The sequence below is a fragment of the Chiloscyllium plagiosum genome, chromosome 3, assembly GCF_004010195.1.
Source record: "Chiloscyllium plagiosum isolate BGI_BamShark_2017 chromosome 3, ASM401019v2, whole genome shotgun sequence".
Taxonomy (NCBI): Eukaryota; Metazoa; Chordata; class Chondrichthyes; order Orectolobiformes; family Hemiscylliidae; genus Chiloscyllium; species Chiloscyllium plagiosum.
This window is the reverse complement of record NC_057712.1, coordinates 76,781,782-76,800,986: the sequence shown is the minus strand read 5'-3', so window position 1 is coordinate 76,800,986 and position 19,205 is coordinate 76,781,782. Positions and strand designations below refer to the sequence as shown.

Below are 19,205 nucleotides of genomic sequence, written 5' to 3'. Positions count from 1 at the left end.
AGTTGATCAGCATTACATTAACTACTTTTGTTAGAACATATTCATGGAAACATTGATTTTTGATACTACTTCCTAGGAAGTATTGCCTCCCTTAGATATTTTTCTCTTTTTTGCTTTTATATTTACTTTGAATTGTTGAGTATAACTGCACAGAAACTATTAGGTCCATGTCAACTTCCTTTGGAGCAACACAGCCAATTTCATTGCCCTCCTCTATCCGTGGAATCTTGTGAGTTTATTTATCTCGAATATTTTTACGATTTTCTTTTGAAATCATAGATCTATACCTCCTACATACTCCACCATGTAGGTAGTGAGTTCAGGGTCATTATCATTTGCTGTATAAAAATATTTTTCATATGCCCCTATATTTACAGAGTCATAGAGATGTACAGCATAGAAACAGACCCTTCGGTCCAACTCGTTCATGCCGACCAGATATCCCAACCTAATCTCCTCCACTTGCCAGCACCCGGCCCATATCCTTTCCAAACTCTTCCCGTTCATATACTCATCCAGGTGGCTTTTTAAATGTTGCAATTGCAACAGCCTCCAACACTTCCTCTGGCAGCTCATTCCATCCACATACCACCCTCTGTGTGAAAAAGTTGCCCCAAGTCTCTTTTATATCTTTCCGCTCTCACCCTAAACCTATGCCCTCTAGTTCTGGACTCCCCACCCCAAGGAAAAGACTTTGTCTGTTTATCCTATCCATGCACCTCATGATTTTGTAAACCTCTATAAGGTCACCCCTCAATCTCTGACGCTCCAAGGAAAACAGCCCCAGCCTGTTCAGCCTCTCCCTATAGCTCAAATCTTCCAACCCTAGCAACATCCTTGTAAATCCTTTCAAGTTTCACAACGTCTTTCCGATAGGAAGGAGACCAGAGATGCGTACAATATTCCAAAAGTGGTCTAACCAATGTCCTGTACAGTCGCAACATGACCTCCCAACTCATGTAGACAATAGACAATAGGTGCGGGAGTAGGCCATTCAGCCCTTTGAGCCTTCACCGTCATTCAACATGATCATGGCTGATCATTCCTAATCAGTATCCTGTTCCTGCCTTATCTCCATAACCCTTGATTCCATTATCTTTGAGAGCTCTATCCAACTCTTTCTTATATGAATGCAGAGACTGGGTCTCCACTGCCCTCTGGGGCAGAGCATTCCACACAGCCACCACTCTGTGTGAAGAAGCTTCTCCTCATCTCTGTCCTAAATGGTCTACCCTGTATTTTTAAGCTGTGTCCTGTGGTTCGGCACTCACCCATCAGCGGAAACATGTTTCCTGCTGCCAGAGTGTCCAATCCTTTAATAATCTTATATGTCTCAATCTACCCCCCTGTCACTGCCTGCCATTCCGAAATGGAGCTGTTTATCACTACTCTTTGTTTCCTGTCACTGGATCAATGGTGCTGGAAGAGCACAGCAGTTCAGGCAGCATCCGAGTAATTGTTTTTACCTCTTTGTTTCCTGTCAGCCAACCAACTTTCAATCCAAGTTAGTACTTTGTCCCCAATACCATGTGCCCTAATTTTGCTCACTAACCTCCTATGTGGGATTTTATCAAAAGCTTTCTGAAAGTCCATGTACACTACATCTACTGGATCTCCCTCGTCCATTTTCAGAGTTACATCCTCAAAAAATTCCAGAAGATTAGTCAAGCATGATTTCCCCTTCATAAATCCATGCTGACTCTGACCTATCCTGTTACTGCTATCCAGATGTGTCGTAATTTCATCCTTTATAATAGACTCCAGCATCTTTCCCACCACTGAGGTCAGACTAACTGGTCTATAATTTCCTGCTTTCTCTCTCCCACCTTTCTTAAAAAGTGGTATAACATTAGCCACCCTCCAATCCTCAGGAACCGACCCCGAATCTATCGAACTCTGGAAAATAATCACCAATGCATCCACGATTTCCCGAGCCACCTCCCTCAGTACCCTGGGATGCAGACCATCAGGCCCCGGAGACTTATCAATCTTCAGACCTAACAGTCTCTCCAACACCAAATCCTCAAAACTCTGACCAATAAAGGAAAGCATTCGAAACACTTTCACTATCCTATCTACCTGCAACTCTACTTTCGAGGAGCTATGAACCTGCACTCCAAGGTCTCTTTGTTCAGCAACACTTCCAAGGACAGTACCACTAAGTGTATAAGTCCTAAGATTTGCTTTCCCAAAATATAGCACCTCCCATTTATCTAAATTAAACTCCACCTGTCACTCCTCAGCACGTTGGCCCATCTGATCAAGATCCCTTTTTAATCGGAGGTAACCTTCTTTGCTGTCCACTGCACCTCCAATTTTAGTATCATCTGCAAACCTACTAACTGTACCTCTTATGCTCGCGTAAAATCATTTATATAAATGACAAAAAGTAGAGGACCCAGCACTGATCCTTGTGGCATGCCACTGGTCACAGGCCTCCAGTCTGCAAAGCAACCCTCCACCACTTTGTCTTCTACCTTTGAGCCAGTTCTGTATCCAAATGGCTAATTCTCCCTGTATTCCATGACATCAAACCTTGCTAATCAATCTCCCTTGGGGAACCTTGTCGAACGCCTGACTGAAGACCATATAGATCACGTTCACCGATCTGCCTTTATCAATCCTCTTTGTTACTACTTCAAAAACGTCAGTCAAGTTTGTGAGACATGACTTCCATGCATAAAGCCAAGTTGACTATCCCTAATCAATGCTTGTCTTTCCAAATAAATGTAAATCCTGGCCCTAAGGATTCCCTCCAACAACTTGCCCACCACCGATGTCAGGCTCACCGGTCTATAGTTCCCTGGCTTGTCCTTTCCACCTTTCTTAAACAGTGGCACCATGCTAGCCAACCTCTAGTCCTCCTGTGCTTCACCTATGACTATCGATGATACAGATTCTCAGCAAGGAGCCCAGCAGTTACTTCCCTAGCTTCCCACAGAGCTCTCAGGTATACCTGATCAGGTCCTGGGGATTTAAACACTTTTATGCATTTCAAGACACCCAGCACTTCCTCCTCTGTGATATGGACATTTTTCAAGATGTCACCATCTATTTCCCTACATTCTATATCTTCAGTTTCCTTCTCCACGTAAACACTGATGCGAAATACTTGTTTAGTAGCTCCTCCATCTCGTGGCTCCACACAAAGGTTGCCTTGCTGATCTTGGAGGAGCCCTATTCTCTCACTATAATCTGTGTTTCCAATCCACGTAACACCTAATGGAAATAGTTTTTTGTTGTCTGCCTTATCCAGGCATGCCAAAAGCTTTGCACTTCTCTAAAATCTTTCCTGAATTACCTGTAAAGAGAATAATTCCAGTTTCTCCAACATTGCAACTAAAATTCCTTGTCATTGTGATCATTCTGGTAAATATGCTCCATTCCCTTGCATCCTTCCTTAAGTCTGGTGACCAGGATGGGTTACAATACACTGGTTGTAGCCTCAGAGCTTTACATTTCAGCATAACTTACTTTTATATTTCTGTAGCCCAAGACCCCAAACTGGCTATTCTCAATATTTTGGGCCACCTTCAAAGATTTATGAGCACAAATCATAGTTCCCTATGATACCTGCACACACTTCATATTATTTTGAGTATATTTTCTTTGCCTACCCCTTTGAGCACATGAACTAAGAGTAGGAGCAGGCAATTCAACCCTTTGAACCTGTTCCATCAGTTGATAGAATCATGGCTGATCACATCTCAGCCTCCACTCTCTGTTCTTGCCCACTCTCCATTACTCTTCAACCCACTACTAATTAAATGTCTGTCTATCTTCTACTTAAATTTACTTAATCTCTCAGCCTCCACCACACTCTGGGCTAGTAAATTCTGAGATTCACAATCCTTTGAGGGAAGTAATTTCTCCTCATCTGTTTTAAGTCTGCTCCCTGTTATCTTAAAACTATGACCTCTTATTCTAGATTTCTCACATGAGGAACTATCCTTCTATGTCTACTTTGTCAACCCCTTTAGCATCTTATGTACCTCAAATTCTATTTTATTCCAATATCCAAGTTTTATATATATAATATCTATCAAAAGAAACCAAGGTACTAACGCTGAATCCTGGAAAACAATCCCATCAATCAAATCCAGTCTGAAAAACAACCAGTTTTACATGTTTCAATGATTTCTGTCTTTAAGTCTTTTTTTTGCTTATCAAGACTGACATTGACTCCTATTCCTCTAGTCTCAGTTTTGTTAACCTTTCAATTTTGTATATAGTACTTCAAATAATTAAAAAATCATATAGACAACTTTCATTGCATTCCCTTTATTAACTTTCTTTGCTACTTCATCAAAATAAATCAAATAGATTCCTCCAGGACTGTGGACTTCTTGAGATTCCTGTTGGTTTTCCCTAATTAATGAGAACCACCTCTGGGCTTGTTGATTTTGTTTTAACCCTTGCCCACCACTGATGTTAAATAATTTTAAGGGGTGACCTTGTACCCTTTCTTTAATAATGACATCACACTTGCCACACTTTGTTTCTCTGACATCTTTCTTGAACATGGAGAAGGTTGCAAGATGTTGGTAAGCTTTTCTGCTACCTTGATTTCTACTTTCTTTAATAACCTGGGATGAAAGTCATCTGGACCAGGTGAATCATCCATTTTAAGCATAGTTATCCTTTCCAGTTCAACCAACTTATCAATATTCACCTCATAAATTACCTCCAATATCTCCATTTCTGTCCATATATTGGCAGTAGCTTTCCACTTGTAAACATGGACACAAAATGTATATTAAGTATAATAGCCTTGCTCTGCACCTTTAATTTTAGATAAAGCATAGATCACCCAAATTGTTTCATATAGGTCCCTCTCCTCATTCCCCCTCCCCCCTGCTCTATTTGCTTACTCTTTGCATGCCGGTAAAAGTTTTGTGTCCCTTTTTGTGTAACTTCCATGCTATTCTCAGTCTCTCATTGAGAGTCATGGAGATATACAGCATTGAAGTAAACCCTTCGGTCCAACTTATCCATGATGTTCAGATATCCTAAATAAATCTAGTCCCATTTGCCAGAAACCTTTCTTATTCATTTACCCATCCAGATGCCTTTTAAATGTTGTAATTGTACCAGACTCCACCACTTCCTATGGCAGCTCTTTCCATACACACACAACCCTCTGTGTGAAAAAGTTGCCCCTTAGATCCCTTTTAAATCGTTGCCCTCTCACCTTAAACCTATGCCCTCTAGTTGTGGACTCCCTCACCTCAGGGAAAATACCTTGTCTGTTTACCCTATCAATGCGTCTCGATTTTATAAACCTCTCTAAGGTAACCCCTCAGTCTCTGATGCTCCAGTGAAAATAGCCCCAGCCTATTCAGCCTTTCCCTATAAATCAAACCCTCCAGCCCTGGCAATATCATTATAAATCTTTCCTGAACCCTTTCAAGTTTGACAACATCTTTTCTATAACAGGGAGATCAGAATTGCATGCAGTATTCCAAACATGGCCTTACAATGTCATATCAAACCGCAACATGACCTCCCAACATGTATACTCAAGGTACTGACCAATAAAGGTAAGCATACCAATGCCTCCTTCACTATCTTACACCTGCCTGTGACTCCACTTTCAAGGAATTATGAACCTGCACTCCAATATCTCTTTGTTCATCAACACTTCCCCAGAATCTTACCATTAAGTGTGGAAGTCCTGCCCTGATTTGCTTTTCTAAAATGCAACAGTTCACATTTATCTAAATTAAACTCCATCTGCCACTCCTTGGCCCATCTGATCAGATCCCATTGTACTTCTTCACTGTCCACTACATCTCCAATTTTGGTGTTATCTGTAAACTTAGTAACTGTACCTCCTTTGTTCACATCCAAATCAATTATATAAATGATGAAAAGCAGTGGACTAGCACCGATTCTTGGGGTACATCGCTGGTCACAGGCTTCTAGTCTGAAAAGCAATCGTCGTCCGCCATCCTCTTGCTCTTGAACAGGTGGTGGTGAGCTGTGTTCTTGAAATGCGACAATCGGTATTGAGCCAGATCTGTATCCACACAGCTAGATCTCCCTCTATTCTGTGTGATCTAACGTTGCTAACCAGTCTACCGCGAGGAACCTTATTGAACGCCTTACTGAAGTCTATATTGGTAAACCAGCTGCTCTGCCCTCATCATTCCTCTTTGCTACTTCTTCAAAAAACTCAAGTTCATGAGACACTATTTCCCACATACAAAGCCATGTTGACTATTCCTAATCAATCCTTGCCTTTCCAAATATACATAAATCCTGTCCCTCCAGATTCCCTCCAACAACTTGCCCACCATCGATGTCAGGTTCACCGGTCTGTAGTTCCCTGGCTTTTCCTTGCCACCTTAAATAGTGTCACAATGTTAGCCAATCTCCAGTCTTCTGGCACCTTGCCTATGGCTATCAGTGGTAAAAATATCTCAGCAAAGGGCACAATCTCTTCCCTAGCTTCCCATGGAGTCCTAGGGTACACCTGATGAAGTCCCAGGGATGTATCCACCTTTGTGTTTTAAGACATCCAGCACCACCACATCTTTTTAAGGACATTTTTCAAGATGTCGCTTCAGTTTGTTCTCTAACATCATAGTTGCATTCCAGCGAAACCTCACTTCATAGAAAAAATCCCTAAATACAAATAATGGGGCCTTTGGGAAAAGTGGGGTTGGGGCAGACCAGCAAAGAATATCATTCATGATCATTCAAAAAGCACCCAAAAGTCGAACACAAAATGCAGCCTGAACGAAGGTATTTATCAATGAAACAAAAGTAAATTTAACACTTACTTCTGAAAAATATTGTTTATGCAGGGGCGAGGGCCATCATGGTATGTAAGGTCGACTTCCTCATTCCTGTTAAGCAAGCTATATCACATATTGTCTCCTTCTGCCCAAAATGCTTTGTAATATCTAGCTTCTCTTCAGTGTTCTAGCCTTTTTTTGGATTCACCATCTGCAATTCTATCACCAGGACTTTTCTTGCTAACATTCTTGTCACTATGTCCCTCCACTCTTTTCAAAAAAAGGGATAATCTAGGAGTAGTGTTCCTCTCAAGAAAGCTGCTCTGTTGGCAGCTGACATCGGCACATGCACAGAACAGCATGAAGACTTCAGTGTAGACATTGTGTGTGCAGAACAATGCAGAGACTTTGGCGCAGACATTGGTGCATGCGCATAATGAAGCACGCAAAACAATCACTGCTGGAATTGTGCCATTGGGAACAGAGGTAAGCGTTCCCAAAACACTTGTTCCTTAATTCCTCAGCGACATTATAAGCAAATTGTGCTGCTGGACCGCATGTTATCCGCGAACTACCTGTATTTATTTCCCCACATTCTATATTTTCCATGTCCTTCTCCACGGTAAACACTGATGCAAAATACTTGTTTACTATCTTCCCTATCTCCTGCGGTTCCACGCTATGGTGGCCTTTTTGATTTTTAAGTGGCCCTACTCTCTTCAAAGTTACCCTTTTGTCCTTAATGTATTTGTTGAATCCTTAACCCTATTTGCCAAAGCTATCTCATGACCCTTTCTTGCCCTCACAATTTTCCTCTTCAGTACACTCCTACAGCTTTTATACTGTTATAGAGAATCTCTCAATTTCTGCTGTCCATACCTGACATATGCTTCCTTCTTATTCTTGAGCAAAATCTGAATTACTTCATTATCCAGCATTCCCAACACCTACTAGCCTTGCCCTTCACCCTAACAGGAACATACTGTCTCTGGACTCTTGTTGTCTCATTTTGAAGGCTTCCCATTTTCCAATCTTCCTCCATTTTAAAACTTTAACTTTTAGATCCAGTCTATCCTTTTCCATCACAATTCCATTCATTTTAAAATAATGGTTACTGGCCCCAAAGTGCTCCCCCACTGACACCTCAGTCACCTGCCCTGCCTTATTTCCCAAGAATAGTTCAAGTTTTGCACCTTCTCCAGCAAGTACATCAACATACTGAATCAGAAAAGTTTCTTGTACACACTTGACAAATTCCTCTCCCTCCAAGTTCTTAACAGTATGGCATTCCCCGTCTATGTTTGATAAGTTAAAATCTCCTATCGTAACTCTGTTATTCTTAAAGATATATGAGATCTTCTTACAAATTTGTTTCTCAATTTCCCAGTGACTACTGGGGAGTCTATAGTACAATCCCAATAACGTGATCATCCCTTTTTTATTTCTCAGTTCCACTCAAATATCTTCCCTAGATGTATTCCCAGGAATGTCCTCCCTAAAAACGGCCATAATGTTATCCCTAATCAAAAATGCCACTCCCCATCCTCTCTTGCCCCCCCCCCCCCCCCCCCCCCCCCCCCCCCCCCCCCTCCTCCCCCCCCCCCCCCCCCCCCCCCCAGGCAGTGTCGGGCTCGGATGGGGAGTACCTGCTCCGTTCCCGGACGGTGGTGTGTGGCTCGTGCGGCCAGCCGGCTGAGAAGAGAGTCCAGGAGGAGGCGCACTCGCTGTGCGAGCGAAGGCAGCGGGAGGAGACGGTGCAGGAGGAGGAGGGAGGCAGTGTGCTGAGGGGGGGGTCCGGCCTACGTCTCTCGGGGAGCAGGACCCTGCGGACCGGGGGAGGGGGAGGGGGCGGAGGCGATTCGGTCCTCACCCGCTCCTATCTCATCGGCCAATCCTATACCCTGAACAACATGCTGCCAGTCCTGTCCATCCCAAAGCCACGTGTCTGTAATTGCTGTGATATCCCAGTCCCATGTTCCTAACCATGCCCTGAGTTCATCTGCCTTCCCTATTAGGCCTTTTGCATCAAAATAAATGCAGTTTAAATGATCAGATCTCCCTTGTTCTCTACTTTGTTCCTGCGTGCCCTGTGTATTCAAGATACTTTTTTTTTTAACTGTACCAGTTTCAGCCATATTTTCGTCTGCTCTTTCCCTCTCAGATTCAAGCGAGAAGAATTTACCTAGTGTGTGTCAATGATCTTTGAATGACAAGGAAGATAAGGAATATAACAGAGGTCATTGGTTCCAGTACATTTAACTGAAGTTAGGTTTTAACATTCCCTATCTGATTTCCCCTTTACTCTACATTTTCTTGTTTTAATAAGTTCTGAAGATTGATTTCATTTGCACATTTGTTCTCATTCCAAATTAAACTCATGGTGGTGTTGATGTGCAGCACATCTCGTGCTTTAAACACCACAATCCTGTTTATCCTAACACATTACTCACCTGCCTTATCTTTATAGATCATAAATTTATTTTAGTGCTGTATCCTACCATATATGGTCAAAGCCTGGGGACTGGAATCCAGGATAGGATGCAGCTAGCATTGTGGAAGTGATGTGAAGTACTAAGACTAGGATCTGAAGTCAGTGGAGCTGTTGGTGTGGGGTTTGGGGCTGAGGTTTGTGGGCTGGAAACAAGCAGAAAAGAGTGGGATTGGGACTACTGAAATTAGATCATGGACATGGGTGTGTGGAATGGGGCTGAAGAGAATGGGCAAAACTGTGGTAGCTGGACTACGATGTAAGCAAATGTGAGGTTATCCATTTCGACTGAAAAAAAGATCAGGGTACTGTCTAGATGGTATGAAGTTAACTACAATGGATTCCCAAAGAGACTTGGAGGTTAAGTTGCAGATAGTTTCTAATCAAGCTGTTTTGGGATATAACACACACCTCCGGAACAGATGGGATTTGAACTAAGGCCTCCTGATTCAGAGTTAAGGACACGATCTCTGCATTGCAAGAGCTCTGGGGTTCAGATGCATAGTGCTTTGAAATGTCATAAACAGATGCAAAAAATCTAGAAAGTTAATAGAATGCTGGCCTTGATATCTAGAGGATGGAGTACAAGGTTGCAAAGTTATTCTGCAGATATACAAAACCCTGGTTAGATGCAAGTTGGAGTGCTGAGAGCAGATCTGGTCACCACAAGGATATGTTGGCCTTCGGGGGAGTAAAACAAAGGTTTACGAGAATGATACCTGGACTTAAGGGGCAAAGTTATGAGAAGAGATAATACATAATTAGTGCTGTTTTCTCTAGAATTTAGAAAGTTAAGAGGAGTTCTGATTGAAGTGTTCAAGATATTAACAGGAAAACACAGGTAGGTAAAGATAAACTACTTCCACTCATTGGAGATTCTAGAACTAGAGAGCATTGTCTGGGAATTAGGGCCAGACCTTTCAGGAGCGACATAAGGAAGGACTTCAACCCACAAAGTGTGGTAGATGTTTGGAACTCTCTTCCACAAATGGCAGTACATGCTGGATCAGTTGTTAATTTTAAATCTAAGATAGATCAGTTTTTGTTAAGCAAAGGTTTTAATAGAAATGAGCCAAAGGCAGGTATATGGAGTTAGGCCCCAGATTTGTCATGATCTCATCGAATGGTAGAACATAATTAAGGGGCTAAATGGCCTACTTTTGTGCCTTTGTTCCTGCAAAATCAGTGGGAAGAGGCCATATGAGTAAATGGACACTGAGTGGATTGGGTGTCATGAGTAACCATGAAGGCTTGAATATGAGTGTAGGGTACTGTGTGGAATGGAGGGCGAAAGTGAGTGAGGTCTAGGTAGGGTTGCGAGGATGGGAATTAGATTACTTTACAGTGTGGAAACAGGCCCTTCGGCCCAACAAGTCCACACCGACCCGCCGAAGCGTAACCCACCCATACCCCTACATTTACCCCTTACCTAACACTACGGGCAATTTAGCATGGCCAATTCACCTGACCTGCACATCTTTGGACTGTGGGAGGAAACCGGAGCACCCGGAGGAAACCCACGCAGACACAGGGAGAACGTGCAAACTCCACACAGTCAGTCGCCTGAGGCGGGAATTGAACCCGGGTCTCTGGCGCTGCGAGGCAGCAGTGCTAACCACTGTGCTACCGTGCCGCCCAAATATGCAAACTCCACACAGACAGTTGCCTGAGGCAGGAATTGAACCCAGGTCTCTGGTGCTGTGAGGCAGCAGTGCTAACCACTGTGCCACTGTGCTGCCCACAAAATGATTTGTGGTGGGGGGAAGGTGAGGAGGGTTGGGAAGAGACTTTTCCAGTCAGGTCCAGGAGCTAATTTAATTACAATATGGGAGGGAGGTTTCATTGCATATTCCATGGTCACAGAAGATTCCGAGTTTGGCACAACCTAACTGAATGCATATAGTTTTTTTACGAAATATTTTAGCAACTGGGATTTTCACATTTACTGTATATATTCCAATAAAAGCTCATTTTTGGCACCAAATATTTTGGCAGAAAAAGAAGTTGACTTTTCCATGAATAATACTTTTGATGGGTTAAAATCAATAATATGTTTGGACCTTGCAGATTGCATTGGCACCGGTTGCTGACCATGGTCCTGAATCCAGTGGGCACTGCTGACTGAGACTATCTACTTGTGTTTTCTGATGTTTATTCAGGGGAATAAAAAACCATTGTGAAAACGAATCACTAGACTGATCCACCAACATCATTCCCAAAGCTCGCAGACATTTTATGTCGTCATAAAAGATTTTTGGCGAAAGGTCAGGGTGTGAATACTTGCATAAGATCAACAAAAGATGCGGTATATGATGTACTAAGTTGAAACTTTATTGCTGGAACAGCACAGCAGGTCAGGCAGCATCCAGGGAACAGGAGATTCGACGTTTCGGGCACAGGCCCTTCTTCAGGAATGTGTGCCCGAAACGTCGAATCTCCTGTTCCCTGGATGCTGCCTGACCTGCTGTGCTGTTCCAGCAATAAAGTTTCAACTTTGATCTCCAGCATCTGCAGACCTCACTTTCTCCATATGATGTACTAAGGACTACTTTGTTGTTTTGGTTTTGCTGGCATCTGGACTCATGTTTTTTAAAAAATATGTATAGGATTTGAGTATCAACTGGGGTAGATGTTAGCAAACTATTGAAGGTGGTAGAGCAGATTGAGAAAGTGATTAAAAAGGCAAATATTCTATGCTTTGTAAATAGTGACACAGTACAAAAAAGTTGTGATGAACCATTATAAAATAATGGTTCTTCCAAACTCTGATTTTGTTGTAAGGCTGTTTTGAATTGTTCCTAGGATGACAAAAGTATCCCTTGAAAGAAATTTGGCAATTTGGGGCCGATTATCTGCATTGAGAATGCAGAGGTGATCAAAATGCTTAAAGGGACAGACAGAGTAGATGCAGGTAAACTGCTTCCCTGAGTTGGGGAGTCTTAAAATCAAGGGGACACGGTTTAAAATTAAGAAGAATGCCACTAAGATCCAAGATGAGGAGAAACTATTTTAGAGGGTTGTGAAACTTTGGAATCCTCTCCTACAGAGGCCCGAGCAGGCTCAGTTTTTTGATTCTGTTTAAGGTAGAGATTAATAGATTTCTGATTATTAGTGGCATACAGGGTTTGGAGATGAGATGAGTAAAAGATTTTGAAGTGTTTGACCCGCCATGCTAGTATTAAATGGAGGGACAGGCTTGACAGACTTAATTGTCTTCTCCTGTTTCTGTGTTCCTACTAATATAGTCACCTCATAACTCAGTTCTTTCTTTTAAGTTGTTAGATTATTCAGTTTTTCATGCAAAAAAAAATTTGAACGATCAGACATTGAGCATTAACATTAAGGCATTGCTGTTTGATATGTCTTGACAGTTGGAAATTAGTTTACGATAAACTTGGACATTACATTAGGTGTATTTGTAATATTTAGATCTATTCACAAAAGTGTGCATCTTTTCCTGAAGTGCGACATAAATTTGATAACATGGGATGCTTCCAGAAGAATTGTTCAAGGATTATATTTGCTCATAAACATTCATTAAAATGGAATACTAGGGGAACTGATAAACTGTTTAACCATCTTATTAATCAGAATTTTAAAATTCTTTACCCATGCAGAGTATTGTCCTCTAAACTGTTGTTTTTTTTTCTTTGCTCTGCCCTCTTAGTAATTTCAAAATTTCCTAAATAAATGGCAGCAAGTTATGCAGGTGATTTCTTGTTCTCTATAACCAGTTTTTACAAGATTTATTCCATTTTGAGTTCACAGTGAGCTATTGGTATCTTTCTGTTGCACAATGTATTGTAGAATCACAGAATGCCTACAGTGCAGGAAGAAGCCATTCAGCCCATCAAGTCTGCGCCAACCCTCTGAAGAGCATCCCATCCAAATCGACCCCATCTCTGTAAACCCACATGGTGTTTATTACAATCTATTTAATTCTAATGGCGTAGTGTCAATTATACAATTACCTGAAACATCAATGTTCAAATTGTCACAAGCGTGCAAACATAATTACGGTTTAGGATGTGTAAAACAATTATGCCATAAATTAAATATAATTTATATATCTATATATTTAGATATAAATTGGTTTGATTTTTCAATTACCGTTTTCTTAACAAAAATGTTCATTTATCAGGTGTTTATTTAAGTGGGGGTAACAGTACTGGCGCTGTAGGTGAGTTTTTAGATTTTGATCAAAAACTGAAGAAATATTTCCCTATTTATGTGACTCTGATCTCCAATTATCGTAACATTACTACATTTAGTAAGCAGATTCGAAACAATCCTGATTGTTCTCCTTCACTTAGTTATTCAAATGTTATTTTTCAGAAATGATAAATTGATGTTCATTCGGAAACTGTGGAGAGGCAGTGCTTTTATTACAGGACCCTTCCCTCCCTTCTCACACCTTCGTAGGGAAAAGATGGGGAAAAAATAGGGTAAAGATTCTTGCCTTTCTTCTTGACTCATGATTTTGACCTGCCATCTTGAGTTTCCTTATGACCGACCATGACTGCTCCAATATTAAGTAACTCTTTTAAAAAAAAACCTAATTTTTTCCAAAACATTATGCCAAAAAATTAGTTTTGGCATAATTTGCTCAATTGCTTGGGAACAGTTTATGTTGTATTTTCTGAATGTCATAAGTATGTTGTTGTTTTGTTACTAGTTGGATAAATTCTATGTAGGCATATCACTATTTAAGTGGAACAAAATTTCTGTGAAATTGCTTTATTATATTGCTCTTCTCAATACTATGAATGCTTATTGAGTTTTCTTCTAGTTTATGTACTCAAAACTATTTAGTACTTTTGAATTTACATGGGGCAACAATTCGAATGTTTTTGACAATTCTATGCAATAAAAATAAGTTTATGAGCTGAGGAACAAGACCTGCTGAGTTTCTTTTCCTTTGCTATTTTTGTATATCTGCAACATTATGTAACTTCAGAGGATTGGACAGAGGTAATTTTTAAAATTTATTCTTTTTGTGGAATGTGGGAGTATCTGGCTAAATATGGAATGGTGGCACAGGCTCAATAAACTGAATGGTCTCCTGTTTTTCTGTTCCAATTAATATTATCACCTCATAACTCAAATTCCTGGATAAAGGGCTTGTCCTCTGAGGAAAGGTTGAGCGGTTTGGGGAAAAGGATGAGAGGTGATCTTATTAAAACGTAAAAGGTAAGATTCAAAAATGTAGGTGCAATCTTGATGTAAATATGTGATGCTCACTCAATTAAAGCAACAGAAGATGATAGTGATGTGCTTGACAGGACTGATGCAGAAAGGATGTTTACCTTGTCAGAAAATCTAGATTATGGGACATAGTTTCAAAATAAAGGGTGTCCCTCTTATGATTGAGATGAAGAGGAGTATTTTCTCTCAGAGGGCTATTAATCTTTGGAATCCTCTCTCCCAGAGAGCAATAAAGGCTGAATGACTGAATGCATTCAAGGCTGAGTTAGATACATTTTCGGTCATCGAGGGAATTGAGAGTTATGCACGAGGGATAGGTGCGTAGGCAGGAAAGGATAGTTAAGGCCCATAATCAGCATTGGTGAGTAAAATGAAGGAAACTCCAAAGAGTTTTTTCAAACAAGATTTAAGAGCAACGTAATTAGGGAAAGAGGAAGGCCCATTTGGGACCATAGAAACAACCTGTGTCACAGAGTGCTTTCTGTCAATCTTCATTACGATAGATATGTCATCCCTTTCTGTTATCAGAGTGGAGGACTGTGAAATATTGGAAGAAATTAATATAAAGAGGAAACAATTTTAGATTGGATGAATCTGCAGACCTGGATGAGAAGTATTCCAAGTTGTTGATGGAGAAGGTACCTTTGGTCTTGGCTGTAATTTTTAAATCCTCTCTGGCCACAAATCACGTGACAGAGGAATGGAAGACTGCTAATGCTGTCCATTTATTTAAACCAGAGAAGAGTTTGACCAGGAAGTATAAGGTCAGTCAGTCTCATCTCAGTGTTGGGGGGTTATTAGAAAAATATAAGGGACTAAATATTCTGCACTTGGGCGGATGTGCATTAATCAGGGAGAGTGGCGTGCATTTGTTAAGGGGATGGTCATGTTTGAAAAACATTATGGAGCAATTTGAGGATATAACCAGGAGACAGGAGATACAGGTGTCTGAAATTATAGAGGGCATTAATAGCTCGATAGGAAGGCACTTTCTCCATTAGTAGAGCGGTCAATAAACAGGGGTCATAGATTTAAGATGAGAGGTAGAAGGCTAAGGCGAGAATTGAGATATTGTTTTTACTCCAAGTAGGTTGGAAGTCTGGAACGCACTGCCTGAAAGAGTAATTGCATCAAAAGCTCTCATAACATATTTTGATATTTATTAGTCTCCAAAGTTATAGGCCAAAGGTTGGAAAATGGGATTAGTAAAGCCAGACCTTTGACTGACGTGGACATGGTACATTAAATGGTCTTCATTATTGTCTATGGTGTTATTAAATGGAGGAGTGTGCTCAAGGGGCCAAATGGCCTACTCCAGTTATGATCTTATTCTGATGATCTTTGGTCTGTGGTGAAAGCATAAGAGAATAGTATGCATTGGATCACTCAAAGATGTTTTTTTGTCATTTTCTGCTCATCCCTAGTTGCCGTCGAGAAGGTGCAAGTGAGCTGCCTTCTTGAAACATTGCAATAATTGGGGTTGTGGGTAAATTACCACAGGCTACTTTAATTCAGCTACTTATTATTAAATCTCACAGACAATCAAATACTGAGACAATTATTTAAACTTTATTGCATACAGCAACCAAATAAGACCCATTAAGCAAGTTAAGCTTCACAACCCAACTTGGGTTATTATCCAGTTAATGGTGGGATTTAGCTACAATTCCATTCAGCAGTGTCTGTCTGTGGATGTGTCCAGAGTTTGATCATTTTACATTGTTATTCTTCGAAATTCTGTGTTGAAGAATGTGGAATTGAATTCTTATGCGATTTTCTCTTTTTCAAGTTTGTAGTGTGAATATTAGTTTGTGGTGATCCATTAGATTCTTTCATCCCCAACATTGAATACACTTCTGGAGTCCTCAACATTGCAGCTCTTATAAGAAGTAGCTCCCTGTTCCTTGTTACATTCGGTGTTCAGTGTGAAGACACAACCTTTCCTACAATTAACCTTTTTACCTTATTCCTTTTGTCGGCTTATTCTCTTTGTCCCCTTCATCTCGGGAAACAGTTGATTCCAGAAAGAGTTACAGCTGATTCTTTCAGTTCATGAACAGTTACTAAAGTTCAGAAAAATACAGTATCACATTGGGGTATATGTCCAACCTTTGTGCTGTTAGGAAGGAATTTTGAGGATTTTTATCCAGGGACCGTGAAGGAACAATGATATGTAGTTTTGGGGGGATCTTTTTAAGTAGTGGTGTTTTCATTCATCTCTGCCCTTGTCATTATTGATGTTTGAGGTTATGGTTTTGGAAGATCCTGTTGAAGGAGCTTGGTAAGTTGCTGCAATGCACAGTGTATATGGCATACACTGCTGCCATTGCTGATGAAGATAGCAAATGTTGAAGGTTGTAGAAGGGGTGCCAATCAAATGGGCTGCTTTGTCCTGGATGGTCTGAGCTTCTTGAATGTTATTGGAACTGCAGGAATGTGGAAAGTATTTCAATACACTCCTGACTTGTGCCTTGTAGATGATGAACAGAAATTGGGGATCAGAAATTGAGTTTCTAGTCTCTGATCTACATTTGTTGCTACAATATATTATGTGGCTGTTCCGGTTTAATTTTATCTTGGAGGAACAACCTATGGGGAAGTGAGTAGCATGCCCGTAATGGTAAGAATATACTGGTACTCCTCCGTTTATTTTGGGCAGAAGTCCCATACGGCTCGCTAACGTCTCGCTGAATAGCTCTCCAAACACTGTCTGGGGAATCATAGACGCATGTCTTATTGCATTTTGGAGCTTTACCACAACCTGACAGGATTAGCAGATTCTCAGAAACGTTATTACGTTTTTGTGCAGCTGTGGCCAGTAGAAAGGTTGGCTAATGTGGCCTGGGGTTTTGCATTTATCGATATGTCCAACCACGAAATCTCATAAGCTAGCTGCAGTATTTCCCTTGGGTATCTTGGCAACACCACTACCTGATAGATTAGTGTTCCCTACTCATTCGTGTATCTGTTGAGTTGGGAGTCTTCATTCATTCATCACTCCCATTTTAATATTATAATGTTCAGGAGCTACTTCTGCTCAATATCATCGTGAATGAGTCTGAACTAGCTTTTTTTTTAGCAGCTTGTTGGGCTGCTACCAACAAAGTAGTTTTATTTATCACATGCTTGGGGTCTTCTATACTCCCAACAAAGATTTAAGGTAATGAGATTTGAGGGTCTTCTATTTGCAGTGCCACCTCAGCCTCCACTAGCTGATCTTGTCAGTTATAGACTGCACAGTCAGGGAAATTGCCGGGCATTATTTCCTACAGCAGTTTGGTCTGTCTGATCTCGGTGGCTTTCTCAGAAAGCAGTATGATATTATTACCTTTGAAGCCACCAGGTCCTTGCTGAGGGGGCAGGTTGAGTCCATTCTTAGACAAACCAGTTTGAAGTATGCTTTCATCAGATAGGACCTTTTAAAATCTTGCTGTCTCCAGGCAGATACTGAACTTAGGTCTGCAGTCAACTTTTGGATGTATGTACTTTATTGTTTCAAAAAAAATCATAATTAAAATTCTGTATGTCTATTGGTGATCCATGATCATGGTAACTCTTTTAGTGCAACTCAACAACAGAATGAAAATCTCTTCTACTGATTAAGTTGCTAAGCGTGAGAACTCAGTTGTAGTTAGTGCAGCGCACTTCAAAGACAGCAGTGTTTCTTAGTTTTTGCACTCCAGGACCCTGTCTCTGCCTGCAGAATAATCAGCAGCAGAAATCAAAATTTCAACGTGTTTATAAGCAGTTGGATGTTTGCAGAGCTACAGTCATAAGATCCATAGGGGCCATTGATTTAAGTAAAGAAAAGCTGCATAATATTAGGCATAATTTTAATTTCTAACCAGTTTTAATTAATTTCGTGACTAGCCATTTTATACCCTGGGGGAAAAAATAGACAACTTCAAATTTCCTGTTCAGTTTTCTGCCATATGGGTTTGGCTAAAAATTCCCAACATTATGTTGAGCTTGATCTGACTTTTGGCATCACCCTTTTCCTGCCTTTTGTGGCCCACTACTGATAGATAGATAGATAGATAGATAGATAGATAGATGATAGAAAAGTACAGCACAGAACAGGCCCTTAGGCCCACAATGTTGTGCTGAGACTACGCATCCCTCAACTCACTGCTATCCATGTGCATGTTCAGCTTAAATGTCCCTAATGACTTCGCTTCCACCACCTCAACTGGCAATGCATTCCATGCATTCACAACTCTTTGCGTAAAGAGCCTACCTCTGATGTCTCCTTTTATACCTTCCTCCTAATATCTTCAAACAATTACTTCTCATACCAGTCAATGTTGCCCTGGGCAAAAGTCTCTGGCTATTGACTCTATCTATTCCTCTCATTATTTTGTACATCTCAATTAGGTCTCCTCTCTTCCTCCTTCTCTTCAGAGAAAAAAGTCCGAGTTTATTCAACCTTTCTACATACGGCAAGCCCTCCAGTCCAGGCAGCATCCTGGTAAACCTTCTTTCCACCCTCTCCAAATTCTCTGTATCTTTCCTATAGTAGGGCGACGAGAACTGGACACAATATTTCAAGTGTGGTCTCACCAGGGACTTGTAGAGCTGCAGCAAAACCTTGCAGCTCTTAAACTCGATACCCCTGTTAATGAAAGCCAAAACACCATATACTTTCTTAACAACCCTATTCACTTGGGTGGCAACTTTGAGGGATCTATGTACTTGCACACCCAGATCCCTCTGTTCCTCCATTCTGCCAAGAATCCTGTCTTTAATCCTATGTTCAGCATTCGAGTTCGACC

General features: G+C 41.0%; 1 protein-coding gene across 3 annotated transcripts in view; it reads left to right on the top strand.

Annotated features, from left to right (window-relative positions):
• Nucleotides 1-19,205, top strand: part of LOC122545806 (histone deacetylase 2) — a 94,255-nt gene that overhangs the window by 1,104 nt on the left and 73,946 nt on the right. The window contains exon 1 of one of the 3 annotated variants that reach the window (XM_043684729.1): nt 14,400-14,418. The exons of the other annotated variants lie outside the window; for them this stretch is intronic. The gene's annotated coding sequence lies outside the window, so the exon portion shown is untranslated. Of the gene's footprint in view, nt 1-14,399; nt 14,419-19,205 lie in introns of those variants that run through there. 3 annotated transcript variants of the gene reach the window in all.